This window comes from Mytilus edulis, chromosome 13 (assembly GCF_963676685.1).
Source record: "Mytilus edulis chromosome 13, xbMytEdul2.2, whole genome shotgun sequence".
NCBI classification, from domain to species: Eukaryota; Metazoa; Mollusca; class Bivalvia; order Mytilida; family Mytilidae; genus Mytilus; species Mytilus edulis.
Genome location: NC_092356.1, coordinates 9,821,756 through 9,836,301, shown reverse-complemented (window position 1 = coordinate 9,836,301; position 14,546 = coordinate 9,821,756). Strand labels below are relative to the sequence as shown.

At 31.1% G+C, this 14,546-nt stretch overlaps 1 protein-coding gene across 1 annotated transcript in view; it reads right to left on the bottom strand.

Moving 5' to 3' along the window:
* LOC139500631 (ankyrin repeat domain-containing protein 17-like) overlaps positions 1–8,598 on the bottom strand; it is a 46,700-nt gene extending 38,102 nt beyond the window's left edge. The window contains exon 1 of the mRNA XM_071289387.1: positions 8,449–8,598. The gene's annotated coding sequence lies outside the window, so the exon portion shown is untranslated. The remainder of the gene's footprint in view (positions 1–8,448) is intronic.
* Positions 8,599–14,546: the final 5,948 nt, after the last annotated feature.

Here is a 14,546-nt window from a genome sequence, read left to right as displayed (position 1 = left end):
CTAACAGCAACTAATCATAATTTGTATCGTTGGAAGGTATCTAATAATCCAAACTGTTAGAATTGTTTCAAATGTAATAACAATAACCAATTATTTTCTCTGAAAGCAAATAGGTTAAACATTATTGGTCAATTATTTATGTATTTCAATGTTGATCAACATGTCTTTTGTCTTTACAATCTTGAACTTGGATACAAATTTTATATATTGAATATAACACACTTATCAGTCCTAAAACATGAAATTGAAACCCAAACCATCCATATAGTCTACTATTGAGAAAAGGTTTGAGAACAATATTAGAACTTTGATTACATTTATCTCTTTTTTATGAGAATTATACTATAAATATGTACTAAAGTATGTAAGTTTCAAACAAGGGTGATCAATGACTCCTACATTGATTCAATTTATGTACGTACCAGAAGTATTTGATCATTTAATGTAAAAACACATTTCTTTGAACAATGAGATATTAATATGGAATAGATAATCATAATAAATGCAATAACTACTTGCAATTTTTAGAAATTATTGTCAAGCCCCTTTGGCCAACCCTGCTTATTTGAATAATTCTACTTTCGGTTTTAACTCGAATTTATTATCAACACAAATGACGGACAAAAATCCGGTATGTTTACTCTTATAACAGTTAAGTATCACTGAATAGTGTATATGCATTTTCTGCTCGTAGAAATACTTTGTAAAATGCAACTAGCACAGAATATAAATGTATGATTTGTTTGGCAAATTGAATCCCCTGGTTTCTTTAGCAGTTAATAGGACGTCACTTGGCGTAGAGGTTTAAACTTATTCGGATGTGTCTACTTTTGTGTTTTAAATGTCTGGTAATGTAAATGTATTTCAGTTGTTTCCTGAAATTAGTTAATACTTCAGTTTTATCATGTACATCTTTTGAATATTCATTTTATAAAATTTACTGTTTGCAAAAGTATAAATTATTCTAAATTATAGGGATTTTCTGGTAACTAACTGAAAACCCTTGCCGTTTTTGGCACAACCTTTTTGATCTTTTGGTCCTCGATGCTGTTCAACTTTGTACTCGTTTCGGCTTTCAAACTTTTGTATCTGGGCGTCACACGTAGGTCTTGTGTGGACAAAATACACTTCTGGCGTATTAAAATTTTGAACTTGTTGCCTTTTGTTGGCTGTTGTTCGTGTGATTCTTTGTCAATTGTGTTTTCCAATTTATTTATATTGTAGTCCTGTGTTGTCATTTTGATGTTATATTTCACATGGCCATAATAGTGCGAGGTTTGGCATGCCACAAAACCAGGTTCAACCCACCATTTTTTCCTTTAAAAATGCCCTGTACCAAGTTCTCCTCTTATATTTAATGCGTTTCCCTCGGTTTTCGTTTGTTACCCCGATTTTGTTTTTTGTCCATGGATTTATGAGTTTTGAACAGCAGTATACTACTGTTGCCTTTATTTATTAACCTCACAGGAAGGAACCTATACGTCATTATACATGTTGTAGCTCTATTGGACATTGTTCGCGACTAGTTTTGCAATAAATTATTTGAATTTGGAAACAAAAGAGGTCATTAGTACAGAGATATAGAACTTTCAAAAATCAACGATAATCTGGGGAATTATATTATCTTACTGTGTTTGCAATTTAATTAGGAGCTGCGCCATGAGCGTATTATATGCCCGTTGCTTTTTTCTATGAATAAACTTCCATAACTCCTCAATGTCCCATCAGAAATATATTTGAAAACTAGAGTAAGCTGATTTTAATAAATATAACCCAGTCACCAAAGTTTTATGAACACTACTCAAAGCATTTTTGAGCTATTGATCGAAAACTAGGACCAACTTTTTATGTATAAAATCCAATAACTCAGAAACACAAAATCCAAAATTTATAAAAATTAAAAGTGAGCTAACCTAAATTGATATAAACAATTCACCAAAGTTTAATTAAAATCGGTTAAAGCGTATTTTAGTAATTGTCTGACATGTTGGCGACGGATGGAGACACGGACAAAGGTATATCATAAAACGTCCCGTAAACGTATAAAAACTGCAAGTTCAATTGTGAAGTCAATCACGCGCAGCCAATGTTTTATTCAAATTTTAACATGGCTTTGTTTCCAAAGCGAAAAACGAATGTTATATAATATTGGTATATATGGAATTTCCGTTAATATTGAATTGAATTATATTCAAATAGCAACTACCAAATATAAATAAAATTATCGTTCAATCAAATATTAAGGGTGAACATACCTTTCTGTCGAATATATATATTTTATCATGTAAACATGGCTTGTATGATACCGTTTGCAATAGCTACAGTAACTTCAGTAGGGTATCATTCTTGAACAGCTGGATGATTAAACATGATTATACATGAATAAATATAGAACATCCGGTCGAAAAGGCAAATATGCAGTAAACAAACGACATACTTATTCATCTTTGAATTCTTCTTTTCATTGTACATCCATGCGTAATGATTAAAAGATATATTTAACAAATAAAACTCAATTGACAACATATCGTATTAGATCTTTATATGCTTTCGTTATATTACTGTTTGACATGATAAGAAAATAATAATTAAATGACTTATTAAAAACGTACAGTAATAAACATTAAAGAAATATTTTAACTTGTGTCAATCGAAATATCTCATCAGATTCAGTACATTAGTCTACATATATGTAACAAGATGTTTATATTTTATCCTTAAATTGTTTCTGCTTATCTGCCAGTTTTCATAAGATTGCACATATCTAAGTCCAGCATGAAATGAAATGTGTTCAACAAAGCGTGTAAATATAGTTAAAATCGTAAAAGGGATTAAATCCAAGTGATGATTTAAGAAACTTTCAAACAAAACGAACAATTGATAATTTTTTAGAAATTTAAAGCATCGTTTGGACTGAATTTAGATCTATTTTCAAACAAATGTAAAAATGTACGTGTAAGGTTCCGCAAAATAGACATTTTCAAGTAAAAGGATCACATTTCATGCATGGAACATGACGAAGGCATCATTTTATATTGTATCTGTTTTGTGGTATTATAAATCATTGGTGACACTATGAAATGCTAATTACTTTTACATAGAACATCAAACAAAAAATCAGAAACTAATTCAGCCTATGTTGGCATGGGTCTATTTTCAAATTTTCAAACAAAAGCCACGTTTAATGGATATCACAGAAAACAATCCAACAGTTAAAGTAATATTAATAATAGAACAAAGACAAATGATATAACAGTATAACACTTTGTTAAGATGATAAACAACGTCAGTACACAGAATCTATACATCAAGACCATCCTGTATTATTTGGAAAGTTGATACAGAATATTTATCAACAAGGTCTTGGTACCATTTGATAAACTTTTTTAGAAAAATGACGAGACGTTCTTTGACATAACCCCGGTTCATCAATTTTCTGTTCCGATACTGATGACGTTTTACAAAGTCTGAGTAGGAGCTGCAAGCTCTTGAATATCAAATGAGTTGGGAAATGCATATCCCATATGCAGGTGAAGTTGGTATATTGCTACTAAGGTGGGGAAATATAATTTATGTTGGCATGAGATCCTAATAAATCAATTTTTCAGAAAATTGTAGATGCTTCTTACGTTATCTCATGGAAACAGATGTGTTGTCACAAGATTGCCCTAGGTCGCTTAACTGTCCCGAAACTGATAACTATATATTAATTTTTTTCGGTAAAAATTACAGTAAAAACATATGAAATTGACAAATTATTTTTTATCTATTGTAATAACACCCTCAAAAAGTTAGTTCACTGTTTCTGTCGTTATTTGATTTGAATATCATGATTTTGGGGTGTAAAAGCGTTGACCGAAGTACATTTTGTATGAAGCGCGGAAGCTAGGATCATGAAAACACGATTTTTGTCAAGTTTTTATTTAATTTACCTTTGCACTTTATTGTGGGACCTCGTGACATTATGAATGTTAAATTTTAATGTGTAATGAAGTTGATTAAGAAAAAATGCGAGATTGCAGTGTAGCTAATCATAATAACGTATTATAATGAAACATACATCTAATGTAATTATCTTGTGTAATACTTATTGTATAGTCGTCTTGATGGGAAAAGGATAGCATTCAATCAAACTAATGCATTAAGAGCAACAATTCACATTAGAAGTCGACTGGTGAAATTTGTCAATACGACCTTCTGAGACATAAACATTTTTGAAGTTATGTGTCTAATTCGATGTTCATTATTAATGATCATCCTTATCTTTTACCTTATTTATTTGATAGTTTGACCAATCCTGCTGGTTAAATAAAGGGACTAAAACAACAGAGCCACAACATTTACTTGGCTATGAGTGATCCTGATGAAGATAAATCAAGAAAAGCGCTTCGGACGCAAGACATTATTAAACGTGTTGTTTTTAGTTTTTTACTACAGATTGTTCATGCACATTTATTAAAGAAAAAAGTCTGCCTTCACCGACATGGGTCTTTTGAACAAATATTTGCAATCAAATTTTAGTAACCATTTTTACAGGTTTTGAAGTTATGGTATCATACATAAAGAGTATGAATTTTAAATATTAACAAACAAATATTTAGAAAAGGTTCTTGAGTTTACAATATACAAATGTACTATACGAGAAAGGCTGACTGGTATTACCTTTTTACTGACGAGCGATCAGTAGCGCAAACACGTTATTGACTATTATATTGTAGTTTTTATTTTAGATGCATGAAGTCACATTTCGACATTAATTGGGTTGTGACTTCATATACTGTCATGTTTCTTCCCTAAAATTGAATATTAAGCACTAGTTTTAGATTTATATGGACAAACACTAATTATTTTCTTCGTGATTTAGAGCTCAACAAATCGTACATTTAATTTATATTAATAAAACTTGTTCTTTTATCACTTTAAGGTTTTGTATACTATTTGGAATGAGCTCTGCTGTGATATTTGTAAACAGCTACAAAAAAACAAAAACAAAAACCTTAGCCAACTCATCATAATCATTAGAGGTCGGTCATTTAAAGACGTATCAACCGTATCGTTTACGTTGACGTATCCGCATCTGCAGACATACCGAAAAACAGTATGTGATCTCGAGCTTTAATCTTATGTACTTTCAATAATTTCAAATGAGCAACTGATTAATTTCTAATGCAAACAAATAACAATACAATTAAGAAATATCGTGTTTTTGTGGAACATGTAATCCGACTTTTAACTATATTCCGGATAGTTTACAGACATGATAGGAGTGAATACGGTAAAATCGTTTATTTGTGTGATAACTGGTCCTCACGTAGAAGGTTATTTGACAAGTAGAGTGATACTCAGTACTGTTTTATTAAATGTACATGTATTAATATGATATCGGAAGACAAGTCGTGTTTTTATTACCTCTTATGATAACATCGCAAATGAACAATATTCAAAGTTCCTTACATGTATATAAATAGTACATTAAAAAATTTTGATTTTTTGTGTGTGTTTATTCATGTAAGATCTTGAAATATTTTTTAACTAGATTATTAAAGGATTGTGTACGATATTCGTGTCCCTGCCCTACATTGGCTCCTTTTTAAGGGCATGTAAAAGTAGTTTATTGACCCCCTTATTATTATTTTTACTAAACACCACTATTGCAAATTTTGAAAGTGAATGTTTGATTGTTTCAAACGAAAAGTGTTCTTAAGCTCGGGATCACATAATATTTTTTGATAGATCTGCAGATGCGGATACGTCAACGTATACGATACGGTTGATACGTTTTTAAATGACCGACCTTTCAACTGCAAAAATCGTAAAACTTACAGCTCAAATCTATGTATCAAAATTAGTTTTCAATCAATATCATAGCAAACATATATAGAACTCATATTATTTCTTGGTTTTCGGAACAAATTTGTATACCTTTTTGTGGCTTATGGTTATACTATGCATTGAGGCAGAACTGGCACAGGCACTTGTCTCAGGTTTTTTTTTCTATATACCTTTATATAACACAAGGTACTTAACTACATTTTTTGAAAAATGTCACCCAGTCCCGAATTTCCATTATTTTTCGATTTCTCGGTTGTCAAACCTACTTAAACTTATTATGCCGTAAATCTAAATTGATTTATCTACACAATGGTATATGACACGACTACCATTGTTGTCGGGATCATTAGGAGCAGGCCTCAGAAGTCGGACAAAGTGATTTTTTTTTTTTTTTTGGCATACCGCTCCAGACTTGGCAACACAGAGTCCGCAGGTAATTTTATACCGGTTTCTCATTGGTCAATCGTCTGGCTAAAAATAAATGTGGGAAATTTTGGTCAACTTATAACTCAACATTAGTGTCTACATGTCTAACGTTGTGTACACGTGTGTTTCATAACACTTATTTAGGTTTGTATCACATGATCTTTACTGAATTTACAATAAAGATAATAATTCATATTCAGAGGGAAGCTGACAGTTTTTTTTTTCTTATTAACTTTTATAATAAATCAATCACTGGAGACTCGGTGTTGCCAAGTCTGAAGCGGTATGAAAAAACAATCACGTTGACCGACTTCCGAGGCCTGCTACTAATGATCCTGACAACAATGGTAGTCGTGGCATATACCATTGTGTAGATAAATCAATTTAGATTTACGGCATAATAAGTTTAAGTAGGTTTGACAACCGAGAAATAAAAAAATAACGGAAATTCGGGACTGGTTGACATTTTTCAAAAAATTTAGTTAAGTACCTTGCGTTATATAAAGGTATATAGGGGAGGGAATTCTGAGACAAGTGCCTGTTAGAACAGGATACAGATTGTGAGTCGGAGTAGTTTTAATACTTTTAAATGCCTGTGACCACGTTTGCTTTCAATTTAGGAAACAAAAAATATGGGGGATAGTAACGAACTTCAAAGTATAAACATTCTCACACTAAATTTTCGGGAAAACATATGAAAACCCGTTAGTTCTTTTAAACAATAAAAAATTAACACTGGTAACAGTATATTTAATGGAAAGGTGAAAGTCGTCCATGTTAGACCTGATGTCAAATTAGAGGTAAAGAGATTGGTAAGTTTTGTTATTTAAAACCGTGCTGTCTCATTAAACTGTAAATCAGCATGTTATTGTCTATATTGTGATACAAGTTCAATGCATACGATGTCATAAATCTAAGCCAAACGACCATATTAATACATGGTATTAAGACATTTTAAATAAGAAGTATTTTTGCTTGTTATCGTCTGATTCGTGCATAATGGTATTTATTGGTTTCAAGATGCTTGCAGTTATTTGTATTGGTATGAGGTGGCGTTTCTATTGAAAAACGTTCTCATTCATAATATTTTTTTAATATAATTATTTTGAATAGTTATAATTTGATTACGACAACCAGTGTAACTAAGCAATTTATAAAAATGACACATTTATTTCAAATGTCTATTGTTAACTATAACCATTTAAATATTTTAGAGATGTACAGATATTTTGAACAAAAGGTTATTGTTATGAGAAGTTAAATTCTTTATTTAAATCCCTATTTGCACATAAACTTTAGTTAACACTCCACTGCTTCACTATTGCATGATAGTATGATGTTTAAAACATACTAAAACTTGATAGAAAAGATTGGTTGTAATATCAATAACCTAAATGTTAACTGTAATTCGACTGCAAGATATAATCAGTTAGTTTTATAAAAAGTTGATGGTTTACATTACCTTTTATAAAGCTTAAATGCAATAAATTGACTGTTTTGTACCCCTCTTCCTGTCTCTCCTACATACATAATACGAAGCCCTTAAACACTGTCCATGAAACAATTCAGACCTTTTATACTTATATATTTCACTATATCTGACTACCTAAGATACGATAAACACATTACTTAATGACACATTTCAACACTTTTTCCCCATTAGTGATGGTATTTTTTCAATGTTCAAATCAAATTTTGGTGGTAGGCTTCCCGTCGCTGTCTGGTCATCACAGTACAGAGATCTAGATCTTAAAAAATACATTGCTGGTCGGAAGGATTATATCAACTTAATGGGTTTTTTTTTGTTTGAATATGCTTAGGAAACAGCCATTTTTAATTTCAGGTCCAGGCAAAACGTGGTATATATCGCGAAGTCGAGGTTTTGAGGTATATTTGCTTCTTCTAAATACAATACCAAGAACAGTTGTTCTCAGATAAAGCACTTTAAATTATTGATTCGTGAATTCGATGACTATAGAGATTACAGTCAGACACACCAAACTTTGATCATGCGGTTCAATTAATTAAGTAAAAACTAAAATTTAAGTATGTTTGTGCTAGATATCAAAGGAGTAGGTTCAGTAAGACCCCTTTTTGGCCCCAAAATATAGCAGTTTTACAAAATTACGGAATTGTTATCTTTTAGTAAAATAAATGTTACGGTCAATCAAATATAAAGGTTGTACATACCTTTTTTTCGAATGTGTCTATCTTCTCAAGCAAGAATGAATGTATTGCAAAGGCTACAATACCCTCGTTTTGGGAAAACTGGTTCTAATCGGAATATCAATCTGAAACATCCGGATCATTACACAGGTATAAATATAGAACATCCGGTTCAAAAGGCAAATACGCCGACACCATATATGTCATTCATGTTTTAAAATTCTTCTTTGCATTGTATATGTAAGAATTTAAATGTACATTTAACAAAAACTACTCAAGTGTCAAAATATCGTTTTAAATTATAAAAGCATTTTGTTATAAAACATTCAATATGATAAGAAACAAATGATTAAATATATCGTTGCAAACGTAAAATAATACACATTTTTAAGTCTGAAAGAAATATTTTAACTTATGGTAAACGCATTTACCATAAAATATAACCATTGAAAGAATTTATGCATTTATCTTTTCAATGTTATGAGATCATATTATATTCAAATCGTCAAATAGATTGAATCATAGAGTAGATGTCAGAAATTTTCAGAATATTAAGGTCAACCGATCAGTACACAAAACACAGCATAGAAAACCAAAAACGAAGCAACACGAATTCCACCATAAACTGTTGGTGAACTCCCAAAACCTATGATAAGTCTAATTAAGGTAAAGGACGGAAAAGGAGACGGGATTGTAGCTTCGACAATTAGAACATATTCATCTTCATCTGTGAAACAGGTATTCCTTAAATGGTAAACTAACTCTTGGTTGCGTCCGTAAAATTTAAAAAGGATTTATTTCAACTTTACCACTTGGAACTCTTTGTTTAATACCTTCCTTGTGAGGAACAACCCTCCATCAAGGAAATCATGATAGAAAATCATGATAGGAAATACAAGCCGTGAAATATTGTATTAGCTGGCAAATATATGCCCAGATTTTTGGTTTTCATTTTCTTCAAAAAACAAAACGTCAAACACTGAGATACATAGATAGTTTATAATGTAAATATTAATATTAAACTTTTTAAAAGCAGTCTAAAGCTAAAATGTTAGGTACGTTCATTTTATGAATATATATGGTAATTATATACAAGATCTACTAATTATCACTCTGAAATTTATAACATGAATACGTCGAAAAATGTAATGATGGCATATGCTTTCTTTTCTTACCACTTTGTATCTCTGTCAATACTATGATGCGTAACTTATTAACATTAACATAAAAGGCTATACAGGACATGTTGGATAAAATTACAAAGTCAAGAGGAGGCAATTCTAATACAATATAACAAAATCAAGTATATCTATTTATCCTGCAATCGGGTGTCTTACTATACATATATATCCCTAAAGATATCGCTATGCTGTATAAGAGAGGGGCGAAAGATACCAGAGGGACAGTTAAACTCATATATCGAAAATAAACTGACATAGCCAGGCTAAAAAATGAAAATAACAAACAGTCAAACAATAGTACAAATGACACAACATAGAAAACTAAAGATTAAACAACACGAACCCCAACAAAAACTGGGGTTGATCTCATATACAGATATCACATTTAAGCTCCAGCTTACTGCCGGACTACGTTTGTGTATTGCTGTTGACAAGTGTTGTATGAACCTACGTGACATCAGAATGTGTATTGCAGGCGCATTCGAATGAAGTATTGTTTGACCTTATGCAAACTTACGATTACTTTTATACTTTCCGTTTGTTTTCAAACACTTCTTTAGAGCAATAAGAATAAAACAAATTTTCTGATAACAGACAAACATGAACAGCAGTATTTTTTACGACGACAATCATCGATTTCAAAACTTGAATGTGTACATATGTAACAAAGTCAAACATGTCAATTTCGGCATGCATGCATGTTAGGTGAATGTCAAGTTCAGTTCAAAATTTAATAGCGTAGGACAACTCGTACACTTCTGTTTCCAATTGTACAATGTTTTGTTATGTGTTTTACTGTTGAAATTAGTCGTTAAGTTAAAATAGATAATTATTCACCTTTAGCGATGTATTATTGTTGACCATTTGAGATTTGATTTTGCGAACCCGTCCTCAGCTAACTGTGATTTTAATATTACGACGCGGTCCTCAAGAGATTTTCAATCAAAAACTAATGTAACAAAATGTGAGTTTTTTGTGTCTTTTAAAGCACAAATAATATACAGAATTTTTTGCAGGATAAAGACAAAGCTAAAGCTCGCATTACAGCTGTTTCTGAGCCTCGTACATACGTACAAATACAGCTGATATTTAAAAACAATAAACAGTTATTGTCTATATATATATTCATTAAATAAAATAATAAAATAAGTAAAAAGTTAACAGTTCCATTCTATCGATTTCATCCTTCCATTGGGACTCTTCATTAGAATTCGATAATCTAGACTATTGACACTTAAAGAATTACGAACCCCGAAAGTGAAAGACACCGATGACAACTTAAAGAAAATACCGTTTGTAAGTACACATGACCCGTATTTACCAAACGTTTTCAATACAATTAAATCAAACCTCCCGATTCTACACGAAAGTGAAACTATGAAAAAATTGATACCGGAAGGAAACTTAATCTACAGCCGAAGACAACCTAAGAGCTCGGTTTGAACCGAAGGTTAGTGACTTTGAAATAAAGTCTTGCGGAGATTCAAGATGCAGTGTTTGCGGTCAAGATACAAAATATTTAGAAACGGGTAAAACAAAATCATTTAAAGATGGCAAAAAATTTCATGTGAACGCCAATATGACTTGTAAGACAAACCGGGGTGTGGTATTCAGTACGTAGGAGAAACTGGACGATATTTATCTAAACGCACTCAAGAACATCTGTATCGTTTTAAAAGACCCAATAAATTCAAAAGTATCATTTACCAACACCTTAAGAAGCACAACCATCCTTTTAAATATTTAGCAGTTCAACCTTTAGAAGTAGTAAATAAGCAGCCTGGTGAATCGCATTCAAAGTTTGTACGATCACGGAAAATAATTGAATTAAATTGGATTAAAAATTTACAGACAGTTTACCCTCTCGGTCTAAATGATAATATCATGGGAATTGGTAATATATCTAGAACCAATTCCGTTAACATTTTGGATATAGTTTCTAAAACTGTTCGTAAAAAACGTTCTCACGGTCGTAGAACAAATCGCAATCAAAGAAAATTTCGGGCCAATCATACCAATATTTCGGACCTAATTTCTATTTCAAAAAACAACGGCAGACATTATCTGTTAACAAAACTCTGTTCGTTACCGGTTAATAAGTTAAATAAAATTTTTGGAGGATTGCAACACAATTTCATATAGCAGTCCTAAGTATGAAATTGTTCAAATTATTATGGCATATTGTTATTCTAAATTATTTCCCAAAATTGATCGCCCTGAAGATCATAAAAAACATTTTATTAAAATTAAGTATGTCAATAAAGGCTTTGATTTTGTAAATATTGCCGGTATATTTAACGACCATTCTGTTAAAGAACAAATTCCTGGATATTTTGACAATACTGAGCTACCTCTTATTTGTTATATTTACAAGAAATCTACCCGGAAATTTGTGTTTAATTATAGTCAATTGTGTAAAGATGTTAATATCAGTGAAAATACACCTACTTCATGTAATTGCAGTAATTCCGAATATATTTATGGACCCATTTCCCATGTTATAACAGGAGATCTTAACATCGTTTAAGACCGACAGTTAAAAATCATTCCTCAGTAAAGGACCTAAATATCGTCCCCCGTCAATTATTAATTGGAATGAGTGTCGTAATATCATCCACGACTCACTCCATACTTACTGTATGAAATGGATAAAACGGGAAAAAGCTGACAAAAAATCTTTGGACTCTTTTTTTAATTCAGTAATGAAGATAGTTGATATACGTATTCAACATTTTAAAGAACATTTTACTATAAACAATAACAACAATAAACCTATTTCTCGTATCAAACATAAACTAAAAGAACTAGCCAAGGAATTTGTTTTTGTCCCGGCAGATAAAGCTGCTAATAATATTATTATTGTTTGACGTAAATTTTACATTGAGGTTCTGAAAAAGGAAATCACCAATTCACCAACATTCCAACTTACTCCATTTTCAGAAAACGAAATCTGTAACAAACATAAACTTTTAGGCACCGCTTTACAAGCAGAGCCAAATACAATGAAAGTCCCAACTATGTATTGGCTTCCGAAGCTACACAAAACCCCTTACAAATATAGATTTATTTCGTCTTCAAGCCATTGTTCAACTACTAAATTGTCTATTCTTCTTACCAGCACACTTGGTACAATTAAAAACCTGATAATAAATTGTTCAAATAAGGCCTTCGAAAATAGTGGAATAAATTACTTTTGGAGTGTCAAGAACTCGTTGGAAGTACTTGATAAATTGCATGCTTATATTGGTGATTTTGAATCTGTTCAAAGTTTTGATTTTTCTACCCTGTATACCACATTGCCTCACATTCTCATTAAGAAAAAATTCACACACCTAATTAAATGGGCATTCAAAAAATCAGAATGTGAATATATATGTTCAAACTCTTTTAGGTCATTTTTTAGTAGCAATAAACAAAAAAACTATGTTAATTGGACATGCTTTGATACTATATATGCCCTTGAATTTTTACTAGATAACATTTTTGTTCGCTTTGGGGATTCCGTATATCGTCAGATTATCGGAATTCCAATGGGGACTAACTGTGCACCACTTATTGCGACCTGTTTTTGTATTGTTATGAGTTACAATTTATGACAAAAATAAGCAAAGACCCATCGAAACAACATCTGATAAACAAATTTAATAATACTTTTAGATATTTGGATGATATTTTGGCTCTCAATAATGACGACTTCAGTATGTATATTAATGAAATTTATCCTGTTGAACTTACTTTAAATAAAGCTAATACTAACAATGACCACTGCCCTTTTCTCGATCTTGATATCTATATCACTAATGGAAAGCTGAATACTACAATTTATGATAAAAGGGATGATTTTTTATTTCCTATCGTTAATTATCCGTTTTTAGATGGTGACGTTCCCTTGTCACCATCTTACGGTGTTTATATATCTCAACTTGTACGATTCGCTCGTGTATGTAACAATGTTTTAGATTGTTTTATTTCTTCAAAATTAACAATCGTTTTATTTTCAATGAACGGATCAAATTTAATTTACAAAAGTTCAAATTTTCCTGAAAAAATTGCAGATAAAAATTCTTTAGTTATTAGATTGTCACTCAAATGAGTATTTGAACCTATCCATATTTATATAAGCACTTTTCTACAAATTACTCATGCTCATCATATAAAAGACTCGAGTCATCTGCATACTGGTTTAGCAGATATTCATAGTTTTTTTACCCTTAATCTCTGGGTTGTTTTTTAAGTGCAGCACTCATAAGTTCTAAAGATAATACAAAGATATATGGAGATAAAGGATCTTATTGTCTAACACCAAGGCCAATATAAAAAATTGAGAACAATGTCCATTGCTTACAATACAGCTCTGAGATTCTGAATATGAGGTATTGACCCATTTAACAAAAAAACAAGACCAAAACTCCCATACGACAAAGTCAAGTCATTATTGACCATTCAAGAGTATCAAATGCTTTCTCAAAGTTTAATAAAAGTAAAAGATTATCTTCTCCTGCCCTTTTCAAAATGTCAAAAATAAACATAGGACATTCTCCAATATACCTCCCCTTTAAGAAATATTGCTAAGTTTCACTGATTATATAGAAATAAATGTTTTATTCTATTTGCTTTAGCTGCTGATGCATTGTTTTGTATCAACAATTAATTAAGTGATTGGTCTCTATTTTTCAATTGAAATTTTAATTTGACCTTTTGTCGGATGTAGGTTATTACTTGATAATATGATTGTTTCTGACCAATAGATAAAGTTCCATTTTGTAAGCTATAATTAAAAAACGTTGTAATAAACTCATATAAAATTCAGTTGTAAATCCATTCATCTCTGGAGATTTACTATTTTTCATATTTTTCAATGTATTTTAACATTTATTGGCATTCAAGTTACCTTCTGTCTGTAACTGATGTTCATTAGAGAGTTTGTGGATGAAAGGATTT